Genomic DNA, 11,415 nt, shown 5'->3' with positions numbered 1-11,415 from the left:
GTGGAAAATGTGATATACTTCAGCAGCGCAAGTGTTTTCAACAGTGATAATACTCAGAAGTGTTTCTTAAGCAGCTAATCAGCATATCAGAATGATTTCTGAAGAATCATGTGACACTGAAGATTTGAGTAATGATGCTGAAAATGCAGGTTTGATCACTGGAATAAATTACATTTTAATATAGATTCAAATAGAAAACAGTTTATATACAATTGTAATAATATTTTAGATTTTTTACTATTTTTACTGTATTTTTACTCAAATAAATGCAGCCTTGATGAGCAGAAATGAGAAATTCGAGAAAGGAGTTGACCATACATGCAGAACGTAATTCTCTGTTTGCAGTAATTCATAATGTGTATCCACACTTTAATTATGTGCAAGCAAAACTAATTAACAAACAGCAGAATCCTGTGAAACAACATTATCAAACCCATCTGAAGGAGATCAGACCGGATTTCTATTTCAGGCTCAGATTGTGTGCGAGACGCCTGTAGATTCTGCATGTTAATGCGTTTGTGGTGAAGAAAACACACTCTGATCACACACTCTGACAGGTGAGTGTGTGTGTGTGTGTCTGTGTGTGTGTGTGTGTGTGGTCTCTAGAAAAGCACAATTACATAAGGGGATATTTCCCAGCTCAATAATGAATATGCCGCCTGTTGCTTAGCAACAAGCATCTGATTCACGCACACTATAGGAGAGTGACACGGCACTTTGAATGAGGAAGATGCATGTATGAAAACAGAGAAAGTGAGAGGAGACGGACAGATCGAGAGCTGCAATTAATGCAACGGCAAGCTGGAAAACTGCACAAAAATGTATGCTCTAAAATCAACAAAATCTTGTATTAAAGATATATTTCACCTAAAAAAATTATCAGTCTATCATCGTTTTCGGACCCTCATATAAGTGTGCAAATGTGCGAAAACCAGATTGAAATTATATAACAGTTTATAAAACAAACAAGAAGTTCATACTGCTCGAGTTACATGTAGGGCTGCCACTAACGACTATTTTGACATCGATTAATCTATCGACTAAATTATCGATTAACCAATTAATCTAAATGACTACTTTCCCACCAAAAAAATAAATAATAATAATAATAATAATAATAATAATAATAATAATAACTTAACTAAAAACATTTTATTTTTAATCAAATCAGTTAATTAGAGATGTGTTTGATTATAAAAATTTAAATGGAACCATTCAAATTGAATCCAGAAAAGTAATGGAAAAGAATTTGGTAAAAATAAAACTGTAAAACTCAATTAATTAGACAGGCTTTTTGATAAAAAAAAAAAAAGAAAAGAAAAAGAAAAAAATTAACCATTAAAATAAAGTATAGAAAAAGTAAAACACAAAAAAAATCTGTATATAATAATAATATTATATATATATATATATATATATATATATATATATATATATATATATATATATATATATAAAAAATCTAAATATTGAGAAAATAAAAAGTTTTAAAGTTTAAAGTTGTCCAAATGAAGTTCTTAGCAATGCATATCACTAATCAGAAATTAAATTGATATATTTATGGTAGGAAATTTACGAAATATTTTCATGGAACATGATCTTTACTTAATATCCTAATGATTTTTGGCATAAAAGAAAAATTGATCACTTTAGTCCAGGGTCACATATTACAAAATATTTGGGGGATTTTTCGGCAAAGAAAATGCAAATCAAAACATATATACATATATTTAAAATATAAAAACCAGTAATTTATATTGCATAATATATGGCAATACTCCATATTCCAATAAAGAAGTAGATGTTTAGATGTCTGGTTCAGCATGAAATAGACTATTTTTTCTGTCTGCTGTAATTGACGTCACAGTTCAGGACAGTCACGGATGAATCACGGACAATCAGAGCAGGAACATGTATTAAGGAAATCAGCAAATGATTGATTTGATGTTGACGTTAAATCAGCAGGTTCCATCAGAGCGGTGTGTTAGGTCTGAACCAGAGAAAAAGGCTTCCTGAAACGTCTGGCAGAATGAACACAACTATGTTTGACAGGCCTGTAATGAAAGCAACAGCTGTGCCATGTATGTGTGTGGGTGTGTGTGTGTGTGTGTGTGTGTGTGTGTGTGTGTGTGTGTGTGTGTAAGAGTGTGGGCAGACTACACAATGGCAGTGAAAACTCAGCCTATTCCTGACCACTGGCTCCATGTCAAACATGAGGAAAAGACAAAAGCGAAGCTGTCGTACGGCTCTACTCTCGGTGTTCCTGTCAAACCAAAAGCATTCACACAGATACAGGTGTAAATTAGGGATGCACCGAATATTCGGCCACTGAAAAAAGTGCATTTTCGGTTTTCGGCTGAAAGATTTTTAATCACCGAAACAACACGGCCGCAAACAGAAACCGCAGCCTGCACGTGCTTGTCTGAAGCAACACGTCTGCGGTGTGGACGTATTTCAGTATATCCGAGAAAGACCCACGGATAGCGATTTGCAAAACTTGTAATGCCGAAATTTCAAGAGGGGGTGTGTCTGCAGTGGTGCATGCAGTGATGAGAGCAGAGATTTTCAGTGAGTGAAAAACAACGGCTTTACGTTGGTGTTACGTCACAATATTTTAAAGATATGTCTTTTCTATATACTGTATTTTTATAAATATTTATGTTTTAAACCATGGAGGTGAGCCAATGGATATCACACAAGCAACGTGAAAACTGCGCAATATGTGAAAGTGAAAGTAAAAACTGACAGTGCTTTCAGCATCTGACCTGCATTCTCTCAGAGACAATGAGAGACGATTATACTCCATATGCTGATATTAATTTAGTCCCCTAATATTTTTCTTGTGCCCCGAACATGGTGGGAAAAAAAATAAAAAGAAAGGTATTTTGTGTAAGGTTTGTTTTTGAAAGTCGGTTCTTGAAATAAAGCTCTTAATTTGTATTAATGACTGCAGTTTATTAGGGGTTGAGAAAGTCTTAATCATGATTTCAGGTGGTCTTAAATGTGGGGACTGAAAGACAAGAATTGCAATGAAACTTCAAAAGGCTATCCATTGAATAAATAAATTAAATCTTTTTCGGTTTTGGCCAAGAATTTTCATTTCGGTGCATCCCTAGTGTAAATGTACAACCGTGTGCAGCGGATTCTTTCAAAATCACTGCTTAGTCTTTAATAATCGTTTAGATAATCGAAGTGTGCAATACTGATTAAAAAAATATTTCAGTATTTTTGGACTATAATAACCTGCCATGGATAAACTGATACGACTCTTAAAAATAAAGGTTCTTAATTAGCATCAATGGTTCTGTGAAGAACCTTGAACATCCATGGAACCTTTCAAATGCACAAAAGGTTCTTTCTAGTCAAAAAAGGTTTTTTAGATTTTTTAAATGTTTAATCGAAATGGTTCTTTTAGGAACTGTTCACTGAAATGTTCTTTGGGAAAAGATTCAGAGAAATTCTCCCGCTTTCTGAACTATTTCCATGACTTTAGTAAGAGCACCGTCTGATCAGACAAGGTTTACTCGACTTAAACACTCACAAAGACCGATAGCCATATGAATAAACATTTTTAGAGCTGAACAAAACTACATTTACATTCACACTAAACACTTCAATCTAAAGCGATTTCCAGCATTCGTTGTTGGAATCAAACAAGACCTTGTTCAGTTTGTCAAAAAGGTTCTTTTAGGAACTGACACTGAAATGTTCTTTGGGGAAACAAAAAAGTTCTTTTTTAAGAGTGTAGGTGGCAGCAAGTCCTGGTCTTAATAAGTGACTCATTGAATCATTCTTTAAAATGATTCCTTCAAATTCATGAATGGATCACTGAATCACTGACTCAAATGATTTGTTCAAAAACAGAAATAAAATGCAACTCACACAATATGAACTTCTTGTTTGTTGAACTGTTATATAAAATGATAACATTCACAATCACGCTCAAATGCTAATATTCAAGAAAACAGCACTCACGGCCATGTAATATTATGAAACTATATCTTATATTTTATGATATAAATGTGAATAAAATGGCAGTGTGTTAAACTACATTGTGCAAACACAGTTCCCCAGTTTCTAGTATCTAAAGTCAACATGACTATTTAAAGTCAACCAGACTCTTTTTACAATATTATCATATTTCTAGTCTGTGAATGATTCAGTAGAGCATGTGATTCCAAAATAAGTCAATCTTTTCCATCTCTGAATCGACTGGTGCCATCAATAATGGTTATATTAACCGCCTGTCATATATCCAGTCAATCACACACTGATTAAAATCAGGTTTTTTTTAGTATATTTCCAGTTTTACTTCACATTATGGGTGTAAAATGGTTCTGAACAGTGTTTGTGTTGATTTAACTCTTATATAAAGCTGTTTGTAGACAAGAGGAACACTGATTAAAATTCTCTACAAGATGCACCTAGAACACCGTAGGAACCATTCAGAACTCCTCAGCAACTGTTTTAGAACGATTTAGTACAACAAACAAACATGTTAAGACATTTCCATTCAGTATGTTTTACAAGTTGGTAGATGCTTCATCTAAAGCCACGCGTTTCATGTTTTGTCAGGAAAACACTCATTTCAGGCTTCAATTTTCTCGCAAGAAAAGATTCGGAGAAATTTTCATCTCTATTTTTCCACTTTCTGAACCATTTCCATGACTTTCGCAAGAGCACAGACTGATCAGACGAGGTTTACTCGACTCAAACACTCAGAAAGACCAATATTCATAAGAACAAGCATTTCTGATCTGAATAAAACTGCATTTACATTCACACCAAGCACACTTCAATTCAAAGCGATTTCCCGCATTCGTTGTTGAACTCAAACAAGAGCTTGTTCAAATGAACTACAAGAAACAAGCAGATTTATTATCATCAATCAAGAGTTTAGACATTCACTCAATCGTTGCTTTTCCACATCAAATGTAACTCACTCAATAGGAACTTCTTGTTTGTTTAACTGTTGCATAAAATGAATATCACATTCGCGATCGCAAGTGCTGATATTCAGCAAAACAGCACTCATGCCCGTGTAATATTACGAAATTACATCATATATTTTATGACATAAAAGTGAATGAAATGGCAGTGTGTTCAACTACAGTGTGCAGATTGCCACAGTTTCTAGTATCTAAAGTCAACATGATGAAACCAGACTCTTCTTACAATATTATCAAGTTTCTGGTCTGTGAATGATTCAACTGTGCATTTTATTCCACAATAAGTTAGTCTTTTCCATCTCTGAAACAACTGATGCCATCAATAACGGTTATTATAACCTCCTGTCATATATCCAGTCAATCACACACTGTTTTTTTTTCCCCGCATATTTCCAGTTTCACTTCACATTATGGGCGTAAAATGATTCTGAAGAGCATTTGCGTTTATTTAACTCTTATTATACAACTGTTTGTAGACAAGAACCCATTTATCCAGGAACACTGACTAAAATGTTCTACAAGACACACCTAGAACACCTTAGGAAACATTCAGAACTCCTCAGCAATGGTTTTGGAACGATTTAGTACAACAAACAAACATTTCAAGACTTTTTTTCCATTCAGTACGTTTTACAATTCGGTAGATGCTTCATCTAAAGCCACAAGTGTCATGTTTTGCCAGGAAAACACTCATTTTAACAAGGTTTACTCGACTCAAACACTCAAAAAAGGCCAACATCCATAAGAATAAATATTTCTGATCTGAATAAAACTGCATTTACATTCACACTAAACATTTCAATCCAAAGCGATTTCCAGCATTCGTTGTTGAACTCAAGAGCTTGTTCAGCTGAAAAGCCACAAGTTTCATGTTTTGTCAGGAAAACACTCATTTCAGGCTTCGATTATCTCGTAGGAAAAGATTCAGGGAAATTTCCTTTTCTACTTTCCCATTTCCATGACTTTTGTAAGAGCAGCGACTGATCAGACAAGGTTTATTTGACTCAAACACTCACAAAGACCAATAATAATAAACGTTTCAGAGCTGAACCAAACTGGATTTACATTCACACTGAGCACACTTCAATCCAAAGCGATTTCCATCATTGGTTGACAGAATCAAACAAGGAAAAAGCAGATCAGTATTTTATCAGTCTAGAGTTTTTCACTTTTCCACATGTCTGAAAGATGAAAACAAAGCTTCTTAGTCACTCTGGACATTCATCTACCAACTTCATGAGGTGTCAATGAAGCGTTTTACCTTCTTTTTCCCCTTGCAGTGGCAGCACACCGTCCACAGGTACTTGAGGGTCCTCCAGAGCAGGATGATGAAGAGACCCCCGAAGAAAGTGACCATTGAGGAGGCGAGGAAAGCCCACCACATCCTCTGTCCCCTTGGGTCACAGGGCATTTCACTGGTGTAGGGGATGATCACATCCATGTTCCGAACCAAGGACGGAGCCGCTTTAAATGGGTTGTGGTTGATGGTCATTATTGTGGAGAGCCGCTTCTCATCACCATCATCATCATCTTCTGTTGCTTCTTCAGTGGGGAGCATCGAGCGTCTTTCTGGAGATCCCGGCAGCGCCCCGCACCCGACGATCAGCCATGTTTGGCAGGGCGTCGAGCCCCGCGACTGTGTGCCCGAGTGCGCGCACTCTCCTCCCGCTGCGCTCTGCGCTCTCGCCCGCTGACCGGTGAAAAGTCGTCCTCAACACGCACGTAAACTCCTACTGGAAACGCGTCGTCGCGTCTATAAACGAGGTCGCACGCTGGATATGGATCATGATGGAAAACATGCCCGCGATTTAAAGCCCGCGTGACCGTCCGCGAACGCAGTTTTCCCAGGCGCGGATCTTCCGTGCGCTCTCATTCACTAACGTGTTGCGTTCAGCTCCGTTCTATCCATTCTGCGCGTTCAGGGCAGATGTACAGGTGCCGGAGGGCGGAGCCAGTCACGCTGATGCCCGTCAGAACGTCTCCAAACACCGCCGATAGTCAAAACATCCATCACTCGCTGTATTTTCACAAACACCTGTCGTTGTAACTAAAGTTTTGAGGAAAATATCTTCGGGTATGAGGTTTTGGATTATGGTAGGTTGGCATAAAATATGAGAAAACATTTAAATCACATTTAAAACGAAGAGTTAGAACGCTTTTGCCCAGCAACAGTTGGCTGTTTTTTTTTATAGATTTACACAACACAAATATAACACAATTTTATTTTTATTAGTTTAAAATGCTTCAAAAATGTTGATAAAGACATTTATAATGTTACAAAAGATGCTGTTCTTTTGACCTTTCTATTCATTATAGAAACCTGAAACAATTCTACTTAGCCGTTTCCAACAATACATAATAATAACAATAAAAAAATTTTTTTTTTTTTTTTTTGAGCAGAAAATCATAATATTATAATGATTTCTGAAGGATCATGTGACTGGAGTAATGATGCTAAAAATTCAGCTTTGAAATCACATGAATAAATTACATTTTAAAATATATTCAAATAGAAAATAGTTATTTTAAAGGTACAAATATTCAATTTTTTGCTGTATTTGAATAAAATAAATGGAAGCAGAAGAGACTTCTTTAAAATACATTAAACATTTTTGTTCAAAAACTTTTGACTGGTAGTGTACATATACATATATATATATATATATATACACACACACACACACACACACACACACACACACACACACACACACATATACACACACACACACATATATATATATATATATATATATGTTTGTTTATTTACTTATGTTTTTAAACCTTATCATGGACACAAATGGCTCAATTATTGCGCACAATCATATCTACATGCGTTACTTTTCCAGTAATTTTGATTATATTCCATATATGTTCCTGTCATTAAAAGATTTTTCCATCTGAATCCAGGCACTCCAAAAAAAAAAAAAAAATTATAATTAACAATAATAATAAACAAATAATATACACAATTATGCAAACATACAAAATATTACTGAGGAAGTAAAAAAAAATTCAAATAAGTTTATTTTTAACCTAAATGTCTATCACTGGTTTTTTTTTTTTTTTTTTTTGCAAAAGCAACTATAAAAGTTGCTCTAAGCCACATTTAGGATCAACATGAGCTTGTGTTTTTTTTTTTGTTTTTTTGTATGATAACAAATAATCTTCCTTCTGCCATATGATATTTTCCGCTGAACAACAGCTCATCCAGTAATAATATTTCACCTGATATGTGATGTTTATATAATCCTGGTTATGGTAATGAGCTGAAGAAGAATATGACGCCATCTGGTGAATCCTCACAAGAACTGCATCTTCACATTATCCAAATGAGCTTTGGGACAAATCCCAAATTAAATCAAATCATCAAATCACGTTTGTAGAAATGCATAGAATATTTGAGACTTTTACTTTCCTTACTGCTCAGGGTTTGCCACGAATTCAGCATAAACTGCAAACATAGAGACTGAGTACATACAAAAAAAAAAAGTACAAATGTGACCCTGAACCACAAAAACAGTCATAAGGGGTCAGTTTTTTAAATTGAGATTTATACTGAATAAATTAGCTGTATAAATAAGCTTTGCATTGATAAGACAATATTTGGTTGAGATACAACTATTTGAAAAACTCTAATCTGAAGGTGAAAAAAAAATCAAAATATAAAGAAAATCGCCTTTTAAGTTGTCCAAGTGAAGTTCTTAGCAATGCATATTATTAATCAAAAATAACGTCTTGATATATTTATGGTAGAAAATGTACAAAACATCTTATCTCATAAGAAAAATAGATCATTTTGACCCATACAGTGTATTTTTGCCTATTGCTACAAATATACCAGTGCTACCCAAAACTGGATTTGTGGTCCAGGTTTACAAATGTTTACACAGTAAATATGCAGAATAGTGTTTAATTTAGACTTTATTAACGTAACAATTACAAAATCATATTTTTGTCTTTAATGTGACAGTACCAGGGTGTTATATCATTATAAAACATAAATGGAACACAGACTTTTAATTGGAATTACATGTTTTTTTTTTTTCAGCTACAAGCTGAGCATCTGCACCAATTCAACACCAGTGTCATTATTGGCAGGAGTGGAAGAACATTACATGATGTGAGAGTTTCAGCTAAACCAGACGACTCGTTTCACGGATCAGAACAGGAAGTGATGTCACAGTGAACATCCTTTCATAAGGTAAACAGGAAGACTAGTGTAGTACCAAAGCTTTCACTACAGAGAGAGGATTAACTAACTATTCCCGAACGAGGATTACAAAATCTCCCGTCTGGGATTAATAAAGTGGGTCTGTCTACCTTTCCATCCCAGTTTGAGTGCAAAATACAAGCAAAGCAGAAGAAAGCTTTTGGCACGTTTGTTTCGGAAAACAAGAGATTTGAAGATAGTACGAATAAGCATTTAACTTTGCCTAATACTCGACTAGAAAAGACAATTAAATTAGAGTTAAAAACGAACCGGGCAGAGCGTATAGTAAAATAATCATGCAGCAGATTATTGCATCGTTCATTTAAATAATAACAAGTACACTTTAAAGAAACTGCTACATTAAAGCTTAAAGGAATAGTTCACCCAAAAATGAAAAACATTTGCATGTCGTTTCAAGCCTGAAGATTGACAATGTCTTGTTTCCAGCCAAAATATCTAAAAATTCTTAAATAAAGGTTTTCTAGACAAGTAAAAATAATTTTCTTGTTTTCAGAAAAAACAAGTCAAAATTGAGTGAATTTTTGCTTGAAACAAGCTAAATAATCTGCCAATGGGGTAAGAAAAATAATCTTGTTTTCCGTTTGAAATAAGATTTATTTGCTTACCCCATTGGCAGATTATTTAGCTTGTTCTAAGCAAAAACTCACTTTATTTTGACTTGTTTTTTTTCTGAAAACAAGAAAATAATTTGTACTTGTCTAGAAAATCCTTCTTGATTTAAGAATTTTTTGATATTTTGGCTGGAAACAAGAACAATTTTTTTGCAGTGTGGTCTTTTCCATTCAATAAAAATGAATCAAAAAGCACTTACTTTTGATTCATACACTGCAAAAAAATGCTTTTCTTACTTATATTTGTTTGTCTTGTTTCCAGCCAAAATATCTAAAAATTCTTAAATCAAGAAGGATTTTCTAGACGAGTAAAAATTATAAAAATTTAAAATTATATAAATCAAAATTAAGTGATTTTTTGCTTAGAACAAGCAAAATAATCTGCCAACGGGGTAAGCAAAAAAATATTATTTCAAACAGAAAACAAAATTATTTTTCTTACCCCATTGGCAGATTATTTTGCTTGTTTCAAGCGAAAATGCACTTAATTTTGACTTTTTTTTTCTGAAAACAAGTCAAAAGACAATAATTGTTACTCGTCTAGAAAATCCATCTTGATTTAAGAATTTTTAGATATTTTGGCTGGAAACAAGTCAAAAATCTAAGTTAGATGAGCATTTTATTGCAGTGTATGACAGCTCTGAGTAAGATCAACACTGCAAAAAAATAATTATTCTTGTTTAGATTTTTTGTCTTGTTTCCAGCCAAAATATTCTTAAACCAGGAAGGATTTTCTAGACGAGTAAAAATTATTGTCTTGTTTTCAGAAGTCAAAATGAAGTGAGTTTTGGCTTCGAACAAGCAAAATAATCTGCCAATGAGATAAGAAAAAAAAAAATTCAAAGAGAAAACAAGATTGACAGATTATTTTGCTTGTTTCAAGCAAAAACACACTTAATTTTGACTTTTTTTTCCTGAAAACAAGAAAATCAGTCTAAGTAAGAAAAGCATTTTTTGCAGTGAAATTAACTGCTTCACCTTCACCTTAAGGTTCTTTTGTGCTTTTTGGAGCTTAGAAAACAATCAGCTTTTATTGTGTGGAAAAGAGCAGCTCAAACATTCTGCTAAACATCTGCTTTTGTGCTCCACAGAACACAGGCTTGAAGAAATGATGGCAGAAGTTTCATTTCAGGGTGAATGAACCCTCTAACACGATCAGAAAAACTCAACAGTCAGTATTTTTAACCTCAGAAAACCATATTTTGAGCATCTGTGTCGAACTAGCATCAGACCCACGCGGGCACAGATACATGAAGTTAAACATTCAAGTAAGCTGGTTCATCAACATCACCTCTGTAAACATGAAGAACTACGTGAAAGCCCTCATAAATTAGTGTTACCACAGAGAAAACACAGTGAATGGAAGATATTACTGCTAACAGTTGCCTGAGAGGAGTGTTTGTTCAGGGCTGGGCGATATATAGACATAGAAAAACAGTGATATTTACATTCAGTTATATTGAATTGATGATTTTTGAATATTAGGAAGCTTGACCACCAAATAAAAGCACTTAAGCGTTGAACGCTTAATATTTAATGAATATACAGTATGATATAGCGTCCAGCCCTATTGGTGTCGTAGTGATTTAAAGGAGACGTTCACTTCCAGAACAAAATTTGC

This window comes from Garra rufa, chromosome 22, assembly GCF_049309525.1.
Source record: "Garra rufa chromosome 22, GarRuf1.0, whole genome shotgun sequence".
Classification (NCBI taxonomy): Eukaryota; Metazoa; Chordata; class Actinopteri; order Cypriniformes; family Cyprinidae; genus Garra; species Garra rufa.
The sequence above is the reverse complement of the archived record's forward strand: the minus strand, read 5'-3'. Positions refer to the sequence as shown.